Source organism: Rhinolophus sinicus, chromosome 2, assembly GCF_057876585.1.
Source record: "Rhinolophus sinicus isolate RSI-liver-muscle chromosome 2, RSI-T2T, whole genome shotgun sequence".
Taxonomy (NCBI): domain Eukaryota; kingdom Metazoa; phylum Chordata; class Mammalia; order Chiroptera; family Rhinolophidae; genus Rhinolophus; species Rhinolophus sinicus.
Genome location: NC_142502.1, coordinates 78699109 through 78712315, shown reverse-complemented (window position 1 = coordinate 78712315; position 13207 = coordinate 78699109).

Here is a 13207-nt window from a genome sequence, read left to right as displayed (position 1 = left end):
TCAGCAATTTCTAGACAACTATTCCGTAATCTCTACCATAACTTCTCAATAGCCTCAAGAATTTTTTTCAACAATAAGCCTGTCTTTTTAGTTAACCTTGCCAATATCGCCTAAGTCTCTAGGGCTCCCTTGTCTCATGTCTCATCACCCCCTCCCCCAATAAGTTAATATCTATATCTTCATAATTCTCCCCCAGAAATATTATTTTCTCCTCATTTCCTTTCTCTTTATATACTTATTAAATCTGCAGCCAAAAATATTGTGCAGCCAAGCACATGGACAACAATAACAAACAACTGAAAATAGAATTCCCATTTCTTAGAGGCAAAAGCAGAATTGATCTTTAAATCTTTCCAAAGGATTGAGATTATATATGAAATGTGTGTGTGTGTGCGTGTGTGTATGCTATCTTCAAGAAAGAAATAAGTCCATATATCAAATAATATGAAAGTTACTATTCTGCCACACTCATGAAAATAAAATGGTTATTGAGGTAGGACTCGTCATATGAATATGAATGAAGGCTATTATTCTGTATAGATAGGAAAAGTTAAAAAAAAAAAAAAAAAGAGTTTGACTCTAACTTTTGTTTCCTAAACCAGCAATTCTCATGTCTCTTTAAACATTGAAGTTAAAGAACCTATGACACTTTTAAAATATTAATAGTTAGGACCCAATCAAAGTAAATTAAATTAGAATTTCTAGAGATGGAATATGGGTGTTGGTATTTTTAAGAAAGTTCGTCAGATATTTCTCTCACTGATGGTACAAGGAAACCATTGCTATAAACTAGGTATGCTGTGACTAACTCTCAAGAATTCCTTCATTTCCAGCAGGTTTATTTTAAGGGTGGAGACTTGTGACGGAATTTTAATGTTACACTTAACAAAAGGTAATATTAAGTTTTGTAAGTTTTTTTCTTTGTGTGTGGAAATTAGAAGTTATAGTCCCATGATCGAAAAAATAAGATTAATTTCTTAAATCTTCTGTTAACTAGTTGTTTGAATGTGGGTAATTGTTTCAAGTTCTGGAACTAAATTTCTTCATCCATGAAACTAGACTAATAATAATTATAAAATCACCTTCTTTACTGGATGATCTGAGAATAAAACTAAATCATACACATGTGAAAATATTATATTATCTTAAAGCAATATGTAAATATTATTGTTTTAGTGAAATACATATGTCTGTAGTTTGTGTGTATGGCTACCACATAAAGTACCTTTTTTAAACTTTTTTAAATCTTTTATCTGCAGTTTGATCTTTCAGTTAATGACAGTAACGAGATAACATATTTTCTAAAAATGTTATGGATAACAATAATATTCTGTACCTCATACACACTAGACCTAACATACAATAGCAATACAAATATCATCAGGAGCATAAATTGAAATAAGAATAACTTTATTTGATCATCACAAAATAACTGTGAACTTTTGATACAACTCCCAAACTTTCAAAAGCTTCACAATTCTCAAGTTCAGAGTAGAAGTTTTGAGAACCTGTTTCGTTCTGTTCAGTTCTTCTTCTTGTCTGCTAGGGTGGGTTCAATTGGTAGGTAGAGATTAAATAGCTCTAAACCGTTCATTTAGTCCTTATTTGCTTGTCTCAGGAGACATGGTTTTAGATCATTTCAATCCCTATTCTGACAATTCCTCACTATGACCTTGTGAAAACTATGTAGCCTGACTGGCCCACAGTCCCATGCATTAAAATGAATATAGTAATACATGCCTTTTATTGTTTCTAACAGTAAAATAAAATGTTGTATGTGAAAGTGATGGGCAAACTCAAAAGTGACACATTAAAGTGACATTAATATTATGTTAGTTTCTGCTTGTCTTTTCCTTTTGTGAAATTAAATAAATGTCGTTATGGACAGATTTTCAAAAGGTATTAGCAGGGAAACAGACAAATGTCTTCTGTGGCTGTCATGTAATGACATTTTCTTATTAACATAAGTGAATTCACTATGTAAACCTTGTTTGAGCATTTGTTTTTAAAGAAATAATAACATGTTACTCCTAAATTTATATACATTTACTTTTTGATTACAGAACTCATTTCAATAGGTTTCCTTCAGTTAACTACATAAATTTATGTATTTCCTGATAGTGTAAAGAAAGAGCCCTTAACATCCACTAGACTTATTGGCTTTAAATAAACAATTATGAAAAGAAATTGTTTTGTGATTTTGCTTGATTTTCACTAAGTGCATAGCTGCCTCCCCCAACATCTGAAAGTAGGACAGCATGACAAAAAAGCTGGGCTGGACTAGAGAACAAAGAAAGTATAGTGAAGAAACAATACTGACAGCCTGGCAGGAAAAAAAAAGCATGCACTTTTCTGGGAAGTAAATGTTATTTACTCATCTATAGCTCTTTAAAGCACAATTTCCAGCATTCAATAAACAATCCAATACACTCAATGGATCAAGAAAATGTAACCCAAGATGAAAAAACAACTACTCTGCAATGAAGTACTATTTCATACTCAATAAAGTAGCTAAAATAAAAATAACTAACAATACAGATAGATGTTGGAGAGGATGTGGAAGAATTGGAATTCTTATACATTTATGGTGGTGGTATACAATGGTTCAATCACTTTGGAGAACTCTTTGGCGATTATGTATGTATGCACTTACTCCAAATCTCCGCAAGTCCACTCACAGGAATTTACCCCAAAGAAATGAACGTGCTTTCACAAAATCTTTGTACAAGAATGTTCAAAAGTTCCTCATATAAAATAGCTGAAAAACTAGAAACAACCTAAATGATCATTATCATGAAAATGGTTAAACAGGTAATACATTAATACAATGAAGTACTACTCAGTAACCACAGCAAAAGTGGATTGCTCATGTGTGCAACGACATGGATGAATTTCAAAAACATTCTGAGTTAAAGACGTCAGACACAAAAGCCTACACACAATACGATTCCTTTTATATGAGGTCTAACTATAAGCAAAATTAATCTATATTGGGAAAAAATAGAATGCAGTTCTCTCTTAAAGAAGATTAATTGTAAAGGGGCACAAGGGAATTATCTGGAGTAATGGAAATTATGTATATTTTTGTGTGGGAGTTACATGGATAGATACAATTGTCAAATCTCATTAAACCAAACAGTTACCAGTTTAAAAAGGCGTAATATTTATATGATTTAAGACATGTTTTTTCTTTGTTTTGTTTCTTCTGACATATATATGTTGGAAGAAATACCATACATTTTTTGTTTGTTTTTTGTTTTCTTTTTTAAAGGCAGGTTGTAGGACCATAATTAATGGTTAATTCTGAAAGCAGAGAGGAAAATCATCCCTGGGAAAATTAAGGTATAATCAGTTCAACAGGGATCACATTAAAGTGGGCCTTAGCTCTTTTATCTTGGTTATTTTGTTAATCTGCACATTCTACAGTCAATGGATAGGATTAACCAAAAATAGAAGTACCTCAACTCCCACAATTGGTCTGAAAGTAGATTAATTTACATTGAGAAAGATTAGACTTGAGAAAGACCTAATGCAATCATAATGACTCAGGTGTAACTGCGGGGGGGGGGGAAGTATATATATATTTAAGTAAAAATTTGAACTTTTATCAATGTTATTGCAATGACTTGAGGAAAGTTTATTAATAAATGGGTGCTATTAAATCTAGAGAACCTTAATGTATCTCTGTTGCTATCAGAGGGAAAGACTTTGCTAAGCAGACAAAAAATGTTTTATGTATATCTGTATTAAAAAAAAAAAAAGCATCAAACTATGACGACTTCAGGTCAATTGTTAAGATTTCCAGTTCACTTTCTTTGCTCTGATCCTACAGTTATCAAACATTCTGAATGTCTTCTTTCTTTCCCATTAAGAATGAGCTGAAGAGAGACACACATTGTTTACCTTTCAGTTATATTTCTCATTGTAATTTAATAATTCGGTTTTCTGGTTGTGCATTTATCCATTGTATGTCTGATGATGAGTCAGTTCCCCTAAATCTATTTAACTCTGTTTCAGTGAGTTTGTGAATATGTTTGCTTTGAATGACTCAAACTAAAATCTCCATCCCCTAATAAGTGTCTAAGTGGCCAGCCATTTTATTCTGTAAGAGCTCCATGAATTTACGCCTCTATTTTAACATAAGGCATGTTTAAGATTAAAAGGTCAGTGACATGTTACCTCAGTACTACCCAGCATTCCTGTTGCGACACAAATAAATAACTTCAGCATCAGGAGGGGCTTTGAACCAGGAAATAAGCAGACTGCAGTGTTTAACAAAAGAATGAGGATATTTAAAGTAATTACAGATGAGCAAAAGTCTAGATATTGACAGTGGGGGCAAGGAAGAGAGCCTGAAATAAACAAAATAGAAGGAAGACAAGTGTTAAGAAGTGTAGGTCTAAGAGGCTCCACCCTGTACATAAAAAAAGAAAGTGGTTATAATGAAGCATACAGTCAGATCTGAGGCACGTGTGATAGTTATCAGATCAGCAATAAGAAGCCTGGAAACTGAGCTAGAATAGGTCATGTATGAAGAGAAAAATTACATTAGACAGCGGATAAGTATTGGGATTTATAATGGACAATATTGGGTGGGAGATAATCTGAGTCTGAAAAATAAGAGATAATGGTATCAAAATATCTAATTTGTTTATTATTTTTTTTTCCTGTGCAAACCACTCATTCTTTGTACTGCAATGAACACCTCTGAATTTCAATGTTGTTTATGAGAGGAGAGTATAAAGTAAAAAGATAATATTTTACCTGTTGTATAAGCAGTAAATAACAAAAAATAAAACTTGCCTTTGAAAGAGAAAAAAAAAAAACTAGCAAATAAAAACAACTCAAAATTAGATTACTGAAAAGAAAAAAAGAGAAAATCCAATTACGTAATCTGCCAAAAGGAATGATTCCTGCCACTCATTATGATACATTTAATCTTTGAAATGTAGCTCTCTTTCAATTTAGAGTAACCTAGCTTTAGTTTGATTACTGTATTTACAACCCAAGATAACAGAAGTTTATTTGCCCATTTATTCAATTAATGATTAACTCTATGATGCCAATGTCTATGACAGAGGTTAAGGATACAAATGAGGAGGAAAAAAATTGAGATTTTTGGAGTTTGAAATTTTTTGTTTGTTTGTTTGTTTTTTTGTTTTTTTTTTAGGATTTCAGGATTTGGTACAAAGGGGAAAAATATTAACTTGAATTAACATTAACTTGAAATTAATTTTAAAATATTATTATTAACTTGAATCTGCAGTTTTTCTTCCATTGTTCTAGCTAGTAAAGTGACTATTTTGAGATCTTTGCATTATGAACAATTGGATGGATGAAATAAGCCGTTATACTCTTTTTAAAAATTACGTATGTTTTATGTGGTGTCTTAGGCAATAGACTATAGTTGCTACATATCCTCTCCCTTCTCTAAATAGGCCATATCATGTTTTCCTAGTACGAGTCAATTCTTTCTTCCTCCTCTCTCCTGTCTTCCTTTTTCTCTCCTTTAATGATTAGCGATTGTTTCTGTACAATGTGTTCAGTGCTGACTACATAAAGATAAACATCACGTTTGCTGTCATAATGAATCTTAATAATAAAGCCTTGAAGTCCTAAAAATTAGGTAGATAAAATGGGGGACACTGAGAGAGTGATTCTTTCCAGTTGAGAACCCAGGGAGGTTGCAGCTTAGAAGAGATTATAAATCAGCTAAACATAAAAGATGAAGAGATTTCACCTCTGAAATCTTCAATGTGAGCGAAGTTAAAGAGCAAAGAAAGCAAAGTGAGAAACAATGTGTTAAGGGACCTGAGAAATGAGGTTGAAGAAGTAAGTGTGATCATAGGAAGTATTTGTATCCTAATTGAGAATTTCACTTACCTTTTAGACCTCACAGATTCAATAACAAGTTTTAAGCATAGAAATATCATCCTTATGCTGGCAATGTCTCAAAGTTAATTCGGAGGCTGTATGGAGGGTATGTGAGAAGAATGTAAGTCTGAGATCAGGGTTGTACTTCTGAAATCCAGGGAAAAGATAAAGGCTTCACCTAAAGCAGGACTGGACTTTTTTGTTTGAACGTCATGTTCATTTATTTCAAATTTTAAGTGAATCTTAGAAAGACTATTTCAACAATTAAATATTCACTGAAATCCATGTCAAAAATAATAAGATCACTATTTTACTACTGAAAAGAAAATATATGTGGGGGAATGATTCATTAACTTACAATGTTTGTAGCTTTCTAAATCTCATAACAATTCTTGGAGATATTTAGATCAGATCTATCGTTCAGGACTGAATGAAAATCTGTTTGATCAGGTGACCCTACTCATGGTGGGCCATTTTAGTGTAAACTAGAACTCTCTCTTTACCTACCCCCTTAGCAAAATACCAAGATAATAATAATGGTAATAATAATTCTAATTCACAACTATATTGCTATTTTAACCAATCTGTTCACCAAAATCTCTAATATATTAGTGAGGATGAACAAATCACATTTTCCCCAGTGTCTACACAAATTCACATATGACTCTAAGAAAGTGAATCTAAGGTTTTGACTATGAGGAGACAGCATACATAAAATACACTTCAGGGAATACACATTTTCTATAGCAGTTCTATGAAAGACATAACTTTAGTTTTCCATCTAATGTAAAGATACCTGTGTGCTAGGGAAAATCAGGTTAACACTTGACTATAAGCTAGATGTTTTGCAGCAGATAACCTTACTCTAAGACAATCTCTGGCCACAGGGTGAAAAAGACTCAAAGTGCTGAGAACTTCTCTGTTAATAATTCTATTAAAAAATCAGGCAAGTGACAAGAAATATCTTTAAGTGTAAATTTGACTTTCTTTATCTGAATTTTTCATAACATCGTTAGGTTAAATGCATAATAGGTTTATGTGTCACAAAATACTTTTAACATAGTCTATCTTACAAAGTTAAAAAGGTCAGGGTGGATGAGAGAGACAGGAAGAAAGAAAAAGAGATGAGAGAGAGAGATATAGACAAACCTGGACAGAGAAATAGAGAGACAGAGACACTATTCATTCTGATTATGTTTATGACCAGATGGTGAGCAGGAAATTGGAAAGTTATAGAAGTTCCACTGTGTTAAATTGTATTTAACTGATCCACTCTGTTTAAATGTTCCATATGATGTGTGTTGATGAATTGGAAGTGTTATTAACTAAAATAATGTAATGTTAAAATGGAAATATGGAAGTCCAATACCCTTCCAAAATAAGAAAACATTCTGTGACATCCCGGAGCAACTGGAAAACTCCTTTTCATGACATTAAGTTGAAAAAGAGAACAAAGGAAGGAAGGAAGGAAGGAAGGAAGGAAGGAAGGAAGGAAGGAAGGAAGGAAGGAAGGAAGGAAGGAAGGGGAAGGGAAGAAAGAAAGGAGGGAGAGAGGGAAGGAGGAAAGGAAGGAACATACATGCATACTTTATAATAGAGGTCCTGAAATTTAGTTAGAGCTCTTTAGACTTAAGTTTGATGAGAATGAGGATGAGGATAAGAATCACCAAATAACTTATTTTGTTACAATTTAATATTTCTAATTTAAACGTTTATATTTTTATGGCCTGAAATTTTCTTTTTCAAAATTTCCACATATCTGTTATAGTTCTTTTATATGAAATATTCTGAATATAAAAAGCCACTTATAAGATGCAATTTCTGAAAATTTAAAAACCCACTGTGTGTGTTTTACTTTTCTTTTCTTTTTTTAATTGCTTTAGTTAATTTTCAGCAAACCTATGCTATATTTCTCACAAATGGGTAATATAATGGCAATCTGGTGATTTCTTCAGAAACCTCACTGTGGAGATTTATCTATTTTAGGCTCTGAGTAGATCTTAGAATTTTATTTATTCCCTCCTCTTCAGAACACAAGTTCAACTTTTCTTTTTTTGAGGCCCATCCAAACCAAAACCATCATTATCATCATCATCATTATCATCGCAACATATCATTTGGGAGATTAATTTACTTAAAAAGATATTTGTCACAATAATATTATCATACTGCTCACCTGAAATATAATATTAAATGTCAATTATCATTGAAAAATAAAGACTATATTATGCTGTTCCAAGAGAATTTAGTTTGGGTTTGCAGTAGCAAATGCTTTGGATTTTGTCAATGATCCCAGAACTGGCCACCAGAGTTCAGCTCAGAAAAATAAATCAGAAATCAATTCTTATGTAGTAAAGATTATTAATTACACCATAAAGACTCATATCCCTGAATTTGATCACTACAATAGATAGACTGGATTGTTGCTTGACTCGTAGTTTTTTATAGAACTGCAAAGCTCACAGGCACTTTCTCCTTGGTCAGACTAAGCATATGCTATAATGTTTCACTAGATTTAATCAAGAGTGAGGGAGTGGTAAAATCATTTATAGGCTTAATTTCAAGCATCAAGGAATATCTAGCATTTACTGTGACCTTTGCAATGTATATGGGCACTATTAAACGAGAACAGGGAGTTACATATACTGAGAAATGATAGATTAAGGGATGTGTTAAAATGTGGCCCATAGACCACTTGTATCAGAATCATCTGACATCCTTATTACATTTGCAGATTCTTTGGTTCAATGACCTTAAAGGTTTATGGTAAAGCATAGGAATATGCATTTTAAAAAGCTAACTATTATGCTCACTGAATTGTTTTCACTGAATTATGAGAAAATGCATGCTTTTGTTAACTGTATTTAATCTTTGGTTCAGAACTCTCTGAAATAATTATGTATTAAGAAATATCATCTTCACACTATTTAGATAGAGCCTGTCTTGCTTGCGAGAAGCTTAGTGTGGAAATGCTATCAGAACAGACTGTAATAGCCCATGCCTTCCTTTACCATGTGTGGCCATATACAGATGTTGATAATGGCTAAATAATTCTATAGAACACGAATTGATCCTGAAGTACTTTTTTCACTTGGGGTGATAGAATAAAGGAAAACAAAATTCACAGACCAAAGAGGAGACAATAGAAATTGTTTGCAGAATTCTGATTTACATCTTTATTTTTATGTTTCTAACACCTGAAACTTCTCATCGTATATGGGGAGATTTTACATTATTTTACATAAGCCAAATTAAGCACAAGCTACACTAAATATAGCCCCTTTATTAAGTTGATGTTTAAGTTACAAGAGGGTTTTTGGTAGACTCCATTAATAAATAATTACATATTCTGAAAATATTTGGAAAGATGTGCTTAGGCATCCATTTTAAACTAAATCTGGATTTGACCTACTGTTGAAAGGAAACTTGTACCAAAATATTGAGGTTTAATGTTTATTATTGAAGGATATAATTTTTTTAAGCTCTTTTTTTTTAATTAAATTTATTGAGGTGACAATTGTTAGTAAAATTACATAGATTTCAGGTGTACAATTCTGTATTACATCATCTATAAATCCCATTGTGTGTTCATCACCCAGAGTCAGTTCTCCTTCCATCACCATATATTCGATCCCCTTACCCTCATCTCCCACCCCCCATAATTTTGAACATAAAATCATATGTTTATAGTGTTGCTAACAAGGTGATTAATTTTATTTTTATTCAAAATATTCCACTCTATTGCTTAATTATTCCTTTCAGAAACAAATGCATAGTGGTTAAGAAATGAACTCAACTTATTATTGCTGGTTCTGAGTTCTCACATCCTTACAATTGAGGAAATGGTGGCATCTAACCCCGGCGTTGGTTAAATTATTATATTTAAAGTGGTTGGAGACATGCCTGGCCCATAGTAGATGCCTTACCAACATCAGTAATTGTTATTACTATTATTGGTATTAATAATTTATTTTCAACTTTATTATCTTTTCTGAATATAAAGAATAAGTGTACCTTTGCAAACAATACATGTGTAAATGACAAACAGAATAGTGTATCCATATTATCATTAAGAAAATAATTATGTTACAAGTGGTATCATTTCATCCTCTTTTCGTTTTAACTAATTGTATAAACCTTTTCATATACTGTCTAATGAATGAAAGAAATGTGAAAACATTTCCTCCATATGGTATTGCTACAGAACAACTTCTAGAAAGAGAGTTGTTCAATAATAACACAGATGTTCCATTCTTAGTTTCCATGAGATGCCAAGATTTGTCTGCTGGGAACAAAACCAGGGGGTAATTTGCGTAAATCATAGTATGTTAAGAGTATTATGTATTAAGTGTTTGTCTATTAGTGCTGGAAAAATAATGTCTTTTAAACTTCTGCTTCCTGTTGTCTACCCCATAGCAAGAGAATTGAATTACCCTAATAAAAGACTAATGAGAAACATGCATTCTGTGCCACACATCAACAAGAGGTTTTACAAGATAAATGTTATCTGGAATTCAGTTTCCCCTAAGAAGCAGAGAATTTGAATGTCTCTTCTTCTCTTAGAGTTTGCATAATACATAATGCTATTTCAGCTTGAAGCAACCACATTTTCTGCTCTCCTCACCACATGGACTACTTTTATGTTGTGACATTTGGCTATCAATTCAAATTTAATATTAAATTATACAGAGTAATGATGCAATCAAACCTCAAGTCTTCATGAATTACCATATCAGTAAGTCTTCAGCAACACATGTTGTGTCAGAGGATCATGAACATTAGACGTATTTGTTCTTTAGGGTATTACCATGTTAACCATCAATCTTCTTTATACTCCTACGCCTAGCAAGTTTCTGAACTTGCATAACTAATTACAACAAAATACGTTCTTGTATTTTGGGACTATTACTCATATGTGTTCAATTCAAATATTCACCTTGTCATTCCACTAGCTAAACACGAATGTATTTCTTGTATTATATGTCCTGCGGCTACTAATCTGTAGATATCCCATGCTGCTGTAAAATTATGCATTTGCTGCTTCTTTTGTTTTCTGTCTGGCTTCCATTTCTAGTTCCTAGTCTTAAATAATAGACTCTGCCAGTCATTTAAAAAGTCACTTGCTTAAAGAAATTGCCTCCCTTTTTCCTGATTTTGTTTATTTATTTTTAATTAGTAAACATATAAGACGCCTTTCTGGAGAAGACTTCTCTATCTCATATGTACTTTTTGCTCGGTAGATATAGTTGTTGCTTCATGCATCAGATATGTTTGTTCAATTTCTTTCTTTTTTTGGGGGGGGTAAGGGGAACAGGACTTTTATTGGGGAACAGTGTGTACTTCGAGGACTTTTTTCCAAGTCAAGTTGTTGTCCTTTCAGTCATAGTTGTGGAGGGCGCAGCTCAGCTCCAGGTCCAGTTGAAGTTGTTAGTTGCAGGTGGCACAGCCCACCAACCGTTGCGGGAGTCGAACCGGCAACCTTGTGGTTGAGAGCCCATTGGCCCATGTGGGAATCGAACTGGCAGCTTTCGGAGTTAGGAGCACAGAGCTCCAACCTCCTGAGCCACCGGGCCGGCCCCACTTTCTTTTCTTTTTTAATTAAAGTTTATTGGGGTGACAATTGTTAGTAAAGTTACACAGGTTCCAGGTGTACAATTCTATAATACATCATCTATATGTCACATTCTGTGTTCACCAACAAGAATCAGTTTTGACTTACAAACTTTTAGTAAAATTCTGCTTAACAAAATACCTTTCTACTCAGAGTGATCAATTAAACTGTCATTTCCTGGTAAAAGTTGAAAATTATATTGTATCTCTCTTAAATCCTTTGTTTGTTAAATGAGAATTTCCAATATTTTGCATGGGCAAAATGTATTTAACAACACACCAGATTGCTATTAAATATTTGTTTATTTTCCTATTACTTTTTTCTCCTAAACCTTCTTCTGGTAATAGAAACTAGTTTTGGAATCAATGGATTCCTCAAAACTTGAGAGGTCATTTCTTCTGTTCTTCTTTGGGTGTCTCCTCAGGCTTTCTTAGCTACATCATCAGGTCAGTATTATTTTAACTTCTTTCTCGAACACAAGTGGAGAAGGGACATGAACTGGATTTTTTTATATAGAATGGAAACTGCTCAGTTATGACATGTTAAAGATGCCCTATTATTTTTCTCTTATCTCAAAAATAATTATTGTAATCCAGGCACTTCCATTCCCTTATTGAACGATATACATATTTGTATGATATGTGTACTGCTAATTCCTAATACTTTATTACTTAGAAAACTAATATATATATATATTTGTTAAACTGATATTTATCTTAATTTTTTTTGAAAAAGTATGTTTCTGAAATCATAATTGGAAATACATACGGGGTGCTTGCTAGTGACTTTGGAGTCCTTATTATTTTTTTTTTTATTTAAGTGATGTGCCCTAATGTTCATTTTATCTATCTATCTATCTATGAATTAAAAAATAATTTACATACTAATTTTCTCCCCAGATATTCTTTGATGATTTGAATTTTCATGTTTAAATTATATATTCCAATGTCAAAGTAATTCTTTTGCTCTGCATGTCTATTTTCCTACTCTAAGTGTGCACAAATGAATTATGATGAACAAAATTGTGACTCATTTATCTTATTCATTCAGTAACACTGTTCTTAAATTGAATATTTCCTTGAGCAATAATGGATATCATGCATTGAAGTTTGAACAAAAAGACCTGAAATAGTTCTAATCATGCCATTTTATAAGAATTTCAGTGAGATGCTATGTGATGAATATAAGATAATGAGTAGTGATTAAAGTTGCCACCTGCCTCAATTTAATCAAAGAAAAAAGAATACTCAAGTCAGAAAATTAATGTGGGTTATATCATGCTGGAAATACATCTATTTTTGTTATACTTGAAAATTTGTGAAGTATCTCTAATTCAGAGATTAGTCTTTTGGAAAACTTAGATTTCCAGTAGGATGCTAGCTTCAGAATTTAAAAGAAAAAAAAAAAAAAATCAAACCAAAAACACAAAAAATATTTTCAATTAAAAATGCAAATTTTGAGGAAACAAAGTATAAAACAAAAAGAGCCAATAAGCTAGAAGCTCAAATATCACCTATTGTAAAGTATAAAGTATGGGAATCCTTCATAGATAAAAACAAATACTACAATTCAATACCTACAAGAGTTAACCCTTTACGGTGAAAAGTAACAAATACAAGGAGAAGCATCTAGGGATGGAGATGCAATTAAAAAATACAAGAACAAAAAAAGAAGCCTCAAAGAAGTCAGTGGAATAAAGAGACAGGATTTAGTAGCTACATA